Below are 12414 nucleotides of genomic sequence, written 5' to 3' on the forward strand. Positions count from 1 at the left end.
TACATCATGTAGGCAAGGAAATTGGTTAGAGACCATGTTCCTCTTGGGGATTTCCTTCTCCTCAAGAGAGACTTGTAGCTCTCAAGTGAAACAATGCAGGAATATTTATCCCATAAGTATATTTGGATGTGAAATGGATTTCACGTGGATCCACGTCAAATCCCCATGGATTTGACCTGTTTCTTCCTAAAATAAAATCCCCGGTTGGGCCATTGGGAGAAGTTCCCGGAGTTCCCTCAATTTCTTGACTTGACAGAAGAATCCAGGAGGGATCGACACAACATGGAGGAACTGAAGAAGAAAATCGAGGCTTTGGAACAAGAGAAAACAGACTTGCTCGGGAAACTCCAAACCAGCCAAGAAGATCTGAAGGTGGTTTCCAAGGAAAAAGATTCCCTGGCAAACTTGGTGGAGGACCTCCAGGCTGAGAGGGACATTCTGAACGGCACCATCAATGGCCTTTACAAGACCATCGAGAAAACGGTTGCTGCGGTGAGTAACGGAATACGTTTATTTTATTTTTTTAATAGCCCTCCCCGTCTTAACATTTGGATGGGATGAAAGGGTGGGAATGACTTGATCTTTCTCTGTTTGGCTGGTTGAAGAACCTGGAACTGCAGGATCATGTGAGAGCCACTGCGGAGTCATCGAAAGGTTGCTGCGAAATCTTACAGGAAGCCAAGGAGGCTCTCTCGGCTAAGAAACCTTCATCCCCAAAGAGTCAGGATCAGAAATTGATGGCCTCTCCCATGGCTGACCTGGATGAAAAGGTAAGAACATTGTAGGTAGACTTCAGAGTAGAAATGGTGGGTTTGCAGAATTATACAGTACACCTTGAAGATGGGTAGTGTCCTGACCGAGGCTTCCCAAGAGCCTGAAGGAAACTCCTTGTCCTGACAAAAAAAACCTTTTATTAATTGACTGTGAATTTTGCTCACTCACATCCAGCAAAGTCTTTCAAGGGAGGATTTACAGTCACAGACCTTATCAGGCTTGAAGAGCTGCCAGGCTGATATCTGCAAAACTTGGCCAGGAGTCTCTTTGGAGAGTCACGAACCAATTAAGTGAATTAATTGTCTCCTGCAAACTCCACTCCTCTTTCGCTCCTCTTTTCTTTCCTCTGGGGGGAGGGGGGCATTCAGCGTCCACCTGTGGCCTTCCTCCCATGTCAAGCAGCAAACATCTCAAGAATTTCGGGTGGTGGTGTATCCTAAGTGAGACATGTAGACGGTGACCGATAAGTATATACGACAATGTAGCAAAATGGGATAACAAAATAAGAGAGTTGGAAGGGACCTTGGAGGTCTTCTAGTCCAACCCCCTGCCTAGGCAGGAAACCCTACACCACTTCAGACAAATAGAATAGAATAAAATTCAGAATAGAATAGAATAATAGAGTTGGAAGGGACCTTGGAGGTCTTCTAGTCCAACCCCCTGCCTAGGCAGAAAACCCTACGCCACTTCAGACAAACAGAATAGAATTCAGAATAGAATAGAATAATAGAGTTGGAAGGGATCTTGGAGGTCTTCTAGTCCAACCCCCTGCCTAGGCAGGAAACCCTACACCACTTCAGACAAATAGAATAGAATAAAATTCAGAATAGAATAGAATAATAGAGTTGGAAGGGACCTTGGAGGTCTTCTAGTCCAGCCCCCTGCTTAAGCAGGAAACCCTACACCACTTCAGACAAATAAAATAGAATAGAATTCAGAATAGAATAGAATAATAGAGTTGGAAGGGATCTTGGAGGTCTTCTAGTCCAACCCCCTGCCTAGGCTGGAAACCCTATACCGTTTCAGACAAATGGCTATCCAACATTTTCTTAAAGACTTCCAGTGTTGAGGCATTCACAACTTCTGGAGGCAACTTCTGTTCCACTGATTAATTGTTCTAACAGGAAATTTCTCCTTAGCTCTAAGTTGCTTCTCTCCTTGAATAGTTTCCACCCATTGCTTCTTGTTCTGCTGTTGTAATATAGTTCCTTGTGTAGGTGTATGTCCTCCATGGCCTAGTTCATACTAGGGCTTGCAGAGTCACGCTGAATCACACAGGAGAAAACAAACTTCTAAAACTCCATAACATCCTGATAGGGCCTAACATAACATTCTGATATGTGTCCTACCATTGACGTCCAGGATTTGACCATACATAGACTGAGCAGTAGATTAGAAATTGTACTTTTACAGGCTGTCTTTACTCACATGCTGATTGCTCCTCCTGCCTTTGTCCTATCTCAATAAAAGGGGCTCTCAGACCCCCAATCTGGGTCGCTCCATCCCGAGAAAGATCGTGTCCGTGTCTTTTCTCAACATTGGCCTCATGGGCGAACCACGGGAACGTTAGATTCTGCCTTCAGGTAGTTTGGAGAATAGGTTGACCCCAGAGATGATATTCTATCTTCTTCACCACCGGTTCGGTAGCGGTAGCACCCTGTCTAACATTTTCACTGCTTTTACTAAGCATACCCACCCTACGTAGGAGGTACTGTAAAGGCTACATCTGTTTGCCGCTTTCTGGAATCTTGTCTTGGTAGGTGAAGACAGCGACAGCAGAACAAGCCCACCAAATAACTGAGGAGGAGGAGCGGCTGGTCACTGAAAACAAGAGACTAAAGACAAACCTTCAAGACGTAATGCTGGACAACTCCTACCACAGAAGAACGGTGATGGACTTCTGGCAAACCATCTTCAGCCTGAGGATGGAGAATGACCATCTTCGCCAGTTGTTGATTACCTTAACTGAGAAGGTAGGAGGAAATGATGGGCATGCAGAAGAATTTTGGAGAAATGTTATTTCCCCCCCCCCTCTAATTCTAGATCGGGGCTTTCCAAACTTGTGGATTTCAATTCCCAGAGTTGAAACTTGCGGATTTCAATTCCCAGAATTGAAACTTGCGGATTTCAATTCCCAGAATTGAAACTTGCGGATTTCAATTCCCAGGAATTGAAATCCACAAGTCTTAAAAGTTGCCCACCGGTTTAGATAATAGAATATTAAAGCAAAATTCCCATATCATATTGAATGGGATATTTTCCCCCTCCTTGAAATGGCATTTCTGAAACTCGAATATTTAAAATATTTATTTCGCTCTTCTTTCAGCTGCTTTTTCTAATCTTGGGCCACTCTAGGGGACTTAATGAAATGCCAAAGAACAGAAAAAGGCAGCTAGCAGTAAATCCTCTGAAATCAGACTTTTGACTCTGGGTGACCCACTAGGGCTGGGCCCCTAGTTGAAGGGTTGAAAAAGGTCTAAAGATTTTGGATTTAGTTGGCCACTTGGAGAGACAAATGGTTCTCCTAGTGCAGGGGTCTCTAACCTTAGCAGCTTTAAGACTTGTGGACTTCCCCAGCATAGCTGGCTGGGGAATTCTGGGAGTTGAAGTCCACAAGTCTTAAAGTTCCCAAACTATACTGGCTGGGGAATTCTGGGAGTTGAAGTCCACAAGTCTTTAAAGTTCCCAAACTATGCTGGCTGGGGAATTCTGGGAGTTGAAGTCCATAAGTCTTAAAGTTCCCGAACTATGCTGGCTGGGGAATTCTGGGAGTTGAAGTCCACAAGCCTTAAAGTTCCCAAGCTATGCTGGCTGGGGAATTCTGGGAGTTGAAATCCACAAGTCTTAAAGTTCCCAAGCTATGCTGGCTGGGGAATTCTGGGAGTTGAAGCCCACAAGTCTTTAAAGTTCCCAAACTATGCTGGCTGGGGAATTCTGGGAGTTGAAGTTCACAAGTCTTAAAGTTCCCAAACTATGCTGGCTGGGGAATTCTGGGAGTTGAAGTCCCCAAGTCTTAAAGTTCCCAAGCTATGCTGGCTGGGGAATTCTGGGAGTTGAAGCCCACAAGTCTTTAAAGTTCCCAAACTATGCTGGCTGGGGAATTCTGGGAGTTGAAATCCACAAGTCTTAAAGTTCCCAAGCTATGCTGGCTGGGGAATTCTGGGAGTTGAAGCCCACAAGTCTTTAAAGTTCCCGAACTATGCTGGCTGGGGAATTCTGGGAGTTGAAGTCCCCAAGTCTTAAAGTTCCCAAACTATGCTGGCTGGGGAATTCTGGGAGTTGAAGTCCACAAGTCTTAAAAGTTGCCAAGGTTGGAGACCCCTGCATTAGTGGGCTTTTATACCTCCCCTCACTCCTTTGTTTCAGATGGTGTTAAGTAAACTGCCCACAATGGAGAAGAAAAGGGACGACATTGCCCTCCTGGCTCTCAACTTGAAGGGGGATTTGGAGACCATGAAATCCGTGGCCACAGAAGGACTCTCCGGTTTCCCTCCCGTTAAGACGGCCAACGTTCTCAAACTCCAAAGCTACTTTGAGCAGGCGACCGAAGAACTATACTCCGTGCTGATTGATATTGAGGTATGGTCCACTAAAGCTCTGCCCATCGTTGGAGGAAAAGAGGACCTTCTGTTGATGGTCCATGCCTTAATTCTGTCCATTAGTGATGGTAGCAGGAAGAGTCTTTTTCCCCACGGTGGCCTTGTCACTTTCTTCCTTTCCTTGTTCGTTCTTCACCAGATCTATTGGCCTTCAGTTCCCAGGATGCTAGCTGATGGCCTTGTGTCCTGATTTTTTTCGGGGTGGGGAGGAGGAGGGTGTCTTGAGTCCATAACTTTCAAGGAGCAATGGGTGGACACTAATCAAGGAGAGAAGCAACCTAGAACTAAGGAGAAATTTCCTGACAGTGAGAACAATTAATCACTGGAACAGCTTGCCTCCAGAACTTGTGAATGCTCCAACACTGGAGGTTTTTAAGAAGAGACTGGGCAGCCACATGTCTGAAATGGCATAGGGTTTCCTGCATGAGCCGGGGGTTGGACTAGAAGACCTCCAAGATCCCTTCCAACTCTGTAATTCTATACACTATTCTATTTAATCCTTTGTGAAATGTCTCATCTTACTGAAAAGGACCCAAGTTGACTGGCATTGCCAATTGTTGTGGCAGTGTCTTCCTGTGCTTTAATAGCAGTTAGACTTATATACCGCTTCATAGGGCTTTCAGCCCTCTCTAAGCGGTTTACAGAGTCAGCATATCGCCCCCAACAACAATCCGGGTCCTCATTTGACCCACCTCGGAAGGATGGAAGGCTGAGTCAACCCTGAGCCGGTGAGATTTGAACAGCCGAACTGCAGAACTGCAGTCAGCTGAAGTAGCCTGCAGTGCTGCATTTAACCACTGCACCACCTCGGCTTTAACAATTCAGGGTGCATGTTACTCCTTCGTTTCAAAGCAGGGGTGTCCAACAGGGACAACTTTATGACTTGGGGACTTCAATGCTCTCAGAATTCTGGAATTCTGGGAGTCGAAGTCCACAAGTCTTAAAGTTGCCAAGACTGGAGCCCCCTTGTCTTAAAATATACTCTCTCCTGTGGTTTACAAACTACGATTTCACTAATGGGGTCAAGTGTGGTGCTCTACATGGGGCTGCCCTTGAAGAGTGTTCGAAGACTACAGCTGGTCCAGAACGCAGCCGTGCGAGCGATATCGGGTGTATCTAGATATACCCATGTTACACCTATCCTCCGCGAGCTGCACTGGCTTCCTATTGGTCTCCGGACGCGCTTCAAGGTGCTAGTCGTTACTTTTAAAGCCCTACATGGTTTAGGACCTGGCTACCTGAGAGACCGCCTCCTGCCACTTACCTCCCAACGACCAACAAGATCGCACAGATTGGGCCTCCTCCGGGTGCCGTCAGCCGGACAATGCCGGTTGGCGGCTCCCTGGGGCAGGGCCTTCTCTGTTGCTGCGCCGGCCCTGTGGAACAATCTACCTGCAGAGATCCGGACCCTCCCCACTCTCCCGGCCTTCCGTAAAGCCGTCAAGACCTGGCTGTTCCGGCAGGCCTGGGGCTGTTGATTGATATCCAGCCCTGTTTAGATGGAATGAGTGACATGAATGTTAATACTGTATTTTTATTTTTATCTCTATTTTTTAAATTAAATGTTTCTTGTCTGTTGTGAGCCGCCCAGAGTCCCTATGGGAGTGGGCGGCATATAAATTCTAATAAACTTGAAACTTCTTCAACAAACCATTGTTAAAAGAAAGCTTGTCATAATACAGAGTAGGCAACCACAGACCAGAGAGCAGCTAGGACTTCTGGATGTAAACCTGGACTCCTCATGCATACTTGCAGGAAATCAAGACTAGGGTTTCCAATTCTTTTAGTCCGGAAAGGTGAAGTTTTGAAATTCAATCCTTAATATAAGCTTCATATCCTACCAATCTAGCAGCTTCACCCAATCTGTGAAATGTCTCTTGGGTCAATCACTCCTGTCTTTAAAGTACAAAGTGTGGCTTTGTGTGATGCGAGAACGGTTGCAAGCCTTCAATGGATTGTGTGTGTTTCACTTCTTCCCACAAGTACTACTTCGCCGAATGGTACCGGGAGTGTAAAGAATACTATGTCACCATCTCCAAATTCACCACTGACCTGCTGGACGAGAACTTGAAGCAACTCAAGCTGCTGATGGAGATTCAGAGCCTGAAGAAATCCGAACGTTACGGGACCGAATTCAAGCAGCTGGACATCCCAGCGCTGAGACAGAAGTTGGATATCTTCCTGGAGGTGACGCCAAAAAAAACGAGAGGAGCGCCGATAGCTCGCTCCTCCTCTTTTCATTTTTTGTCCTGAATGGGAGGGGAGAAGGTTAGCAATAGCAGTTAGACTTATATACCGCTTCATAGGGCTTTCAGCCCTCTCTAAGAGGTTTACAGAGTCAGCATATCGCCCCCACAGTCTTGGTCCTCATTTCACCCACCTCGGAAGGATGGAAGGCTGAGTCAACCTTGAGCCGGTGAGATTTGAACCGCCGAACTGCAGATAACAGTCAGCTGAAGTGGCCTGCAGTACTGCACCCTAACCACTGCGCCACCTCAGCTCTCAGGTTGGAGGTCCCTATGCCGGGAAGGAATTGGAGCAGTGGTGGGATGCCAAATCTTTTCCTACCGGTTCTCTTAAGAGTGTGCTTTGCACGCGCACCACTCAAAGACCGCCCTCGGTGTCAATGCTGGTGAGCTGAGCTGGTTTTTTAGCTCAGTTGAGGCATGGCAATCAGCTGAGCTAAAAAAAAAACCAAGGGAATGTAGGGCAGGGAACGACGGGGGGCGGGAGGGCCAGGCCAACCAGAGGTGGTATTTGCCGGTTCTCTGAACTACTCAAAATTTCCGCTACCGGTTCCCCAGAACCGATCCGAACCGGCTGAATCCTACCTCTGAATTGTGTGACTACCTCTGAATCTGTGACTAATCAGTTGATGAGGTTCTTCATAATCCAAAGGTTGTTTTTTTAAAATTGCTTTTGCAATCTGAAAAGATAAAATCCAGGTTTGGGTGAGATGTGGCCTGCTTTTGATTTTGGCCCAGGTGTGTTGCGTGAACCTACACAACTGTTAGCATTTACAACAAGCGGTAGGTTAGCAGAAAGAGAGGCGCCTCAATGAGGGACTCTCCTGAAGTTGTGGGTGGAGGTTTTGAAGAAGACACTGGCCGACCATTTGTCTGAAATGGGTGTAGGGTCTCCTGCTTCGGCAGAGGGTTGGGCTAGAAGACCTCCGAGGTCCCTTTCAACTCTGTTATTCATCACCCTCTGTAATTCCGATGTTCTTTTCCTGATCTTTCTATCTGTCATTTCACACCCCAAGAGGGTGTATAGCTTCCTTGAAATGGGTGTGAACCAGGGGTGAAATCCAACAGCTTCTGACAGATTCTGGAGAACCGATAGCGGAAATTTTGAGTAGTTCGGAGAACTGGCAAATACCACCTCTGGCTGGCCCCAGAGTGGAGAGGGAATGGGGATTTTGCAGTATCCTTCCCCTGGAGTGGAGAGGGAATGGGGATTTTGCAGTATCCTTCCCCTGGAGTGGGGAGGGAATGGAGATTTTGCAGTATCTTCCCCTGGAGTGGGGAGGGAATGGAGATTTTGCAGTGTCCTTCCCCTGGAGTGGGGAGGGAATGGGGTTTTTTCCAGTATCTTCTTCTGTAGTGGGGAGGGAATGGAGATTTTACAGTATCCTTCCCCTGGAGTGGGGAGGGAATGGGGATTTTGCAGTATCCTTCCCCTGGAGTGGAGAGGGAATGGGGATTTTGCAGTATCCTTCCCCTGGAGTGGGGAGGGAATGGAGATTTTACAGTATCCTTCCCCTGGAGTGGAGAGGGAATGTGGATTTTGCAGTATCCTTCCCCTGCAGTGGGGAGGGAATGGGGATTTTGCAGTATCCTTCCCCTGGAGTGGGGAGGGAATGGAGATTTTGCAGTATCTTCCCCTGGAGTGGGGAGGGAATGGAGATTTTGCAGTGTCCTTCCCCTGGAGTGGAGAGGGAATGGGGATTTTGCAGTATCCTTCCCCTGGAGTGGAGAGGGAGTGGGGATTTTGCAGTATCCTTCCCCTGGAGTGGGGAGGGAATGGAGATTTTACAGTATCCTTCCCCTGGAGTGGAGAGGGAATGGGGATTTTGCAGTATCCTTCCCCTGCAGTGGGGAGGGAATGGGGATTTTGCAGTATCCTTCCCCTGGAGTGGGGAGGGAATGGAGATTTTGCAGTATCTTCCCCTGGAGTGGGGAGGGAATGGAGATTTTGCAGTGTCCTTTCCCTGGAGTGAGGAGGGAATGGAGATTTTGCAGTATCCTTCCCCTGCCACGCCCACCAAGCCACACCCACAGAACCGGAAATAAATAAAAAAATGAGTTTCACCACTGGTGTGAACGATGAGCTCCAATAACACCAAGGATTGACAGATGATTTCCAATCTGATCACTGCTGTTTGTCGTAACGTCGCGAACATACCTGAAGTAACCCGAAAAGTTGTATTCCCACACAGAATATTGCCCAAGATCTCTGCAGCCTGGAAGACCAACTCCTGGAAATAGAATCCAAGGCCCGGCAACTGGAAAATAACAAAGATGTGAAGAAATATGTGGAAAAATGCTCCGCTTCATTCTCCATCCCAGACTTTGAAAGGGGGCTTAGAAATGACATCAAAAATCTCCGTCACATTTTAGAACACCTGAAGCCAAAATTGAAGGTAAACGGTCTTTGCCAGTAACATTTTCAGAAAACACAGGTGGTGGTTCGTTCATCCCCTGGCATCTGTTGTGACTCAGCAGAAGTCTCCTGTGAGTCTTTTCGGGATGCAAGATTAACAATGCAGCTGGGGCTCATTAGTGGCGTCTTTTGGTGATAAAAGGACAGATGGTGCCACGCCCTGGTTGCAGGAGTCAACGTTCATTCATTCGTTCATCATTCATCGGTCGTGGTTTGTTTGTGAGAGACACTTGGAGAAGTGATTTGCTTTCTGTAACCCTGATTCAAGGAGACACTTGGAGAAGTGAATTGTTTTGTAAGAGTTTTGTTTTGTATTCTGTTATCTTCTGGTCAGAGACTTGATTTATGTTTATTTTTGGGCTCGCAGCCAGTCTGAGCCGAGAACTGATAAAGTTCTTCCCTTTTACGTTTGTCTGCCTGTTTGTCTGTTAACGAGCGAAGGAGGGGGGACTGAACAGCATCCTATGGTGCTTGGTTTGGATTACACAGGTAATCCTGGATTTACAACAGTTTATTTAATGACCGTTCCAAATTACGACGGCACTGAAAATGGTGACCGATGACCTTTTTTCAGAGTTACAAATTTTGCAGCATCCCCATAATCGTAACCATCAAAATTTAGACGCTTGGCAAACTGGCTCATATTTATGACGGTCGCTGTGTCCGGGTGTCATGTGACTCCTCTTTTGCAACCTTCTGACAAGCAAAGTGGGTGGGAAACCAGAATCACTTAACTTAGAACAACTAAAAATTAATAACAACCACGTTGCAAAGCTCAAATCTCACTTAACCGCGAAAGTTTTAGGCTCCATTGTTGCCATAAGTCGAGGACTTACTGTAATGGGCGGGGTCAGTCCATTCCATTATAGCCTATTTAAACCATGGACGCGGGTGGCTCAGTGTCTAAGGCGCTGAGCTGGTCGATCAGAAAGATAGGCAGTTCAGCGGTTCGAATCCCTAGCGCCGCGTAATGAACTGAGCTCCTGTTACTTAGCAATAGCAATAGAAGTTAGACATATACCACTTCATAGGGCTTTCAGCCCTCTCTAAGGGGTTTACAGAGTCAGCATATCGCCCCCAACAATCCGGGTCCTCATTTCACCCACCTCGGAAGGATGGAAGGCTGAGTCAACCTTGAGCCGGTGAGATTTGAACAGCCGAACTGCAGTCAGCTGAAGTAGCCTGCAGTGCTGCATTTAACCACTGCGCCACCTCGGCTCTTTTTGCCCCAGCTTCTGCCAACTTAGCAGTTCAAAAGCACATATAAAAATGCAAGTAGAAAAATAGGAACCACCTTTGGTGGGAAGAGAACAGCGTTCCGTGCGCCTTTGGCGTTGAGTCATGCGGGCCACATGACCACGGAGACGTCTTCGGACAGCGCTGGCTCTTCGGCTTTGAAACAATGATGAGCACCATTCCCCCTAGAGCCAGGAACGACTAGCACATATGTGCAAGGGGAACCTTTACCTAAACCATGGATAAAGAATGCTTATGTGAAGCCGGCTTGTTAGGATGCCGAACTTGTTTAGGGTTTGTGGATAAATATATATTTATGTGGCTCTCTCCAAAAAGAGTGATGAATCCAATCTATTTCCAGTATCTTGCCAATGCCAGGCGAGACGTGGCAGCCAAACACGACACCTACTTCAAGGAAGCAGCGGTGGCCATGAAGTCTTGCAAGGAGCGATCGAAGCAATGGCGGAAGGAGCTGAAGGCCCTTGAAGAAGAGATGGACACTGCGGGCCATCCGAAGCTGGAGGAAGCCAAGAAACTTGGAGAGAATTTAAGCTTAATAGAAAAACAGATGACGGTATTTGTCTCCATCCTTGTGTCTGGGGAGGGGATATAATTTAGCATGGGGTCTACCTGCGCCTGTCCTGACCCCCTGGGGTAAACCGTGACCCGTCAAAACCGCGCTCGACTAAGCCGCGCCCGATTAAACCGTGTCGCTGACGTCATCAACAGGGCGACAACAGCCAGCGCGGAGAAAGAAGGGCACTTTAAATAGCGCTTTGAAAGCAAGCCGATTCAACTTAAGGTAAGGGTTAGGTTTAGGGTTAGGTTTAGGGTTAGGGTTAGGTTAAGGGTTAGGATTAGGTTTAGGGTTAGGTTAAGGATTAGGTTTAGGGTTAGCTTTAGGGTTAAGGGTTAGGGTTAGGTTTAGGGTTAGGTTTAGGGTTAGGGTTAGGTTAAGGGTTAGGATTAGGTTTAGGGTTAGGTTAAGGATTAGGTTTAGGGTTAGCTTTAGGGTTAAGGGTTAGGGTTAGGTTTAGGGTTAGGTTAAGGGTTAGGGTTAGGTTAAGGGTTAGGATTAGGTTTAGGGTTTGGTTAAGGGTTAGGTTAAGGGTTAGGTTTAGAGTTAGGTTTAGGATTAGGTTTAGGGGGGTTAGGTTTAGGGGTTAATTTTAGGTTTAGGGTTTACAGCGTGCTTCTGTCTCCGCGCTGTTGTCGCCCTGTTGATGACATCAGCTACGTGGTTTAGTCGGACATGGTTTAGTCGAGCGCGGTTTTGTGGTGGAACCGGGTAAACAGCGTTAAGAAGCTTCTCTTTCACCACTCCTTTTTTTAAAAAAAAAGTTTTTATTTTACACACATAAACACATCAACAAGAACAAACACATGACTTAAGACAACATAGGAACAAGAAGTTCCATCCTATATCATACAGCAGTTCCGTATCGGTTTCTTTGCAGTTAGTGTTTTCCCTTTCTATACCTTTCTATCTTACATTCATGTTCTCCTTATTCGTTATCCATTTTTATGTACAATTCTATATTTATTTATACTTAGCTATTTATAACCAAATATTGTTTACCTATAATGTGCTATATATTCTTACTGTCATTTATTCTCTTACATACAATTCCAGGTCTACATTCACATGGCTATTCTTTTTCTTTGCCAATCTTGTACTATTGTTATTCCATTTAAGAGATTATAGAGTAGGGTTTGGATTGTATTGTTTTACCTTCTCAAGCGTCTGTTATGACACCACCTTATTTTTTTCTTTCTTTTCTTTTCTCTCTCCCTTTCACCACTCTTTCATTCTAGGAACATCTGGATAAAGCGGCCAAGATTGAGAGGGAGGAACTCAAAGGCCTCATGTCGCATCTTGCAAAAACCAACCTGTCAAAAGAGGAGGCATAAAATAAAAATAAAAGAATGGAAGATAATGAAGGAGATTCTATTCCACAAGAAGCTGACTTAAGCTAATTATGCATTTTTCTATGTATAACTTTTATGTATTGTATATATAAGTTAAGCCCCTTAGAATAAAGGCATTTTTTTTGCATTTAATTGGGCTGGCTGTTCTTCTGAAACATCCCTGTATTGTAGATTTGATGGGGCAAGCAAAAACTAACATTGTGAGTGCAGAGAA

At 46.0% G+C, this 12414-nt stretch overlaps 1 long non-coding RNA gene across 1 annotated transcript; it reads right to left on the reverse strand.

The window, feature by feature from the left end:
* Nucleotides 1-1132: 1132 nt before the first annotated feature.
* Nucleotides 1133-9062, reverse strand: LOC116515199. The gene is made up of 3 exons (XR_004256218.1): nucleotides 8778-9062; nucleotides 6426-6622; nucleotides 1133-1210 (listed from the first exon to the last, which is right to left on the reverse strand). It is a non-coding gene; the product is annotated as an uncharacterized LOC116515199 (long non-coding RNA).
* Nucleotides 9063-12414: the final 3352 nt, after the last annotated feature.

The sequence above is a fragment of the Thamnophis elegans genome, chromosome 12, assembly GCF_009769535.1.
Source record: "Thamnophis elegans isolate rThaEle1 chromosome 12, rThaEle1.pri, whole genome shotgun sequence".
NCBI lineage: Eukaryota > Metazoa > Chordata > Lepidosauria > Squamata > Colubridae > Thamnophis > Thamnophis elegans.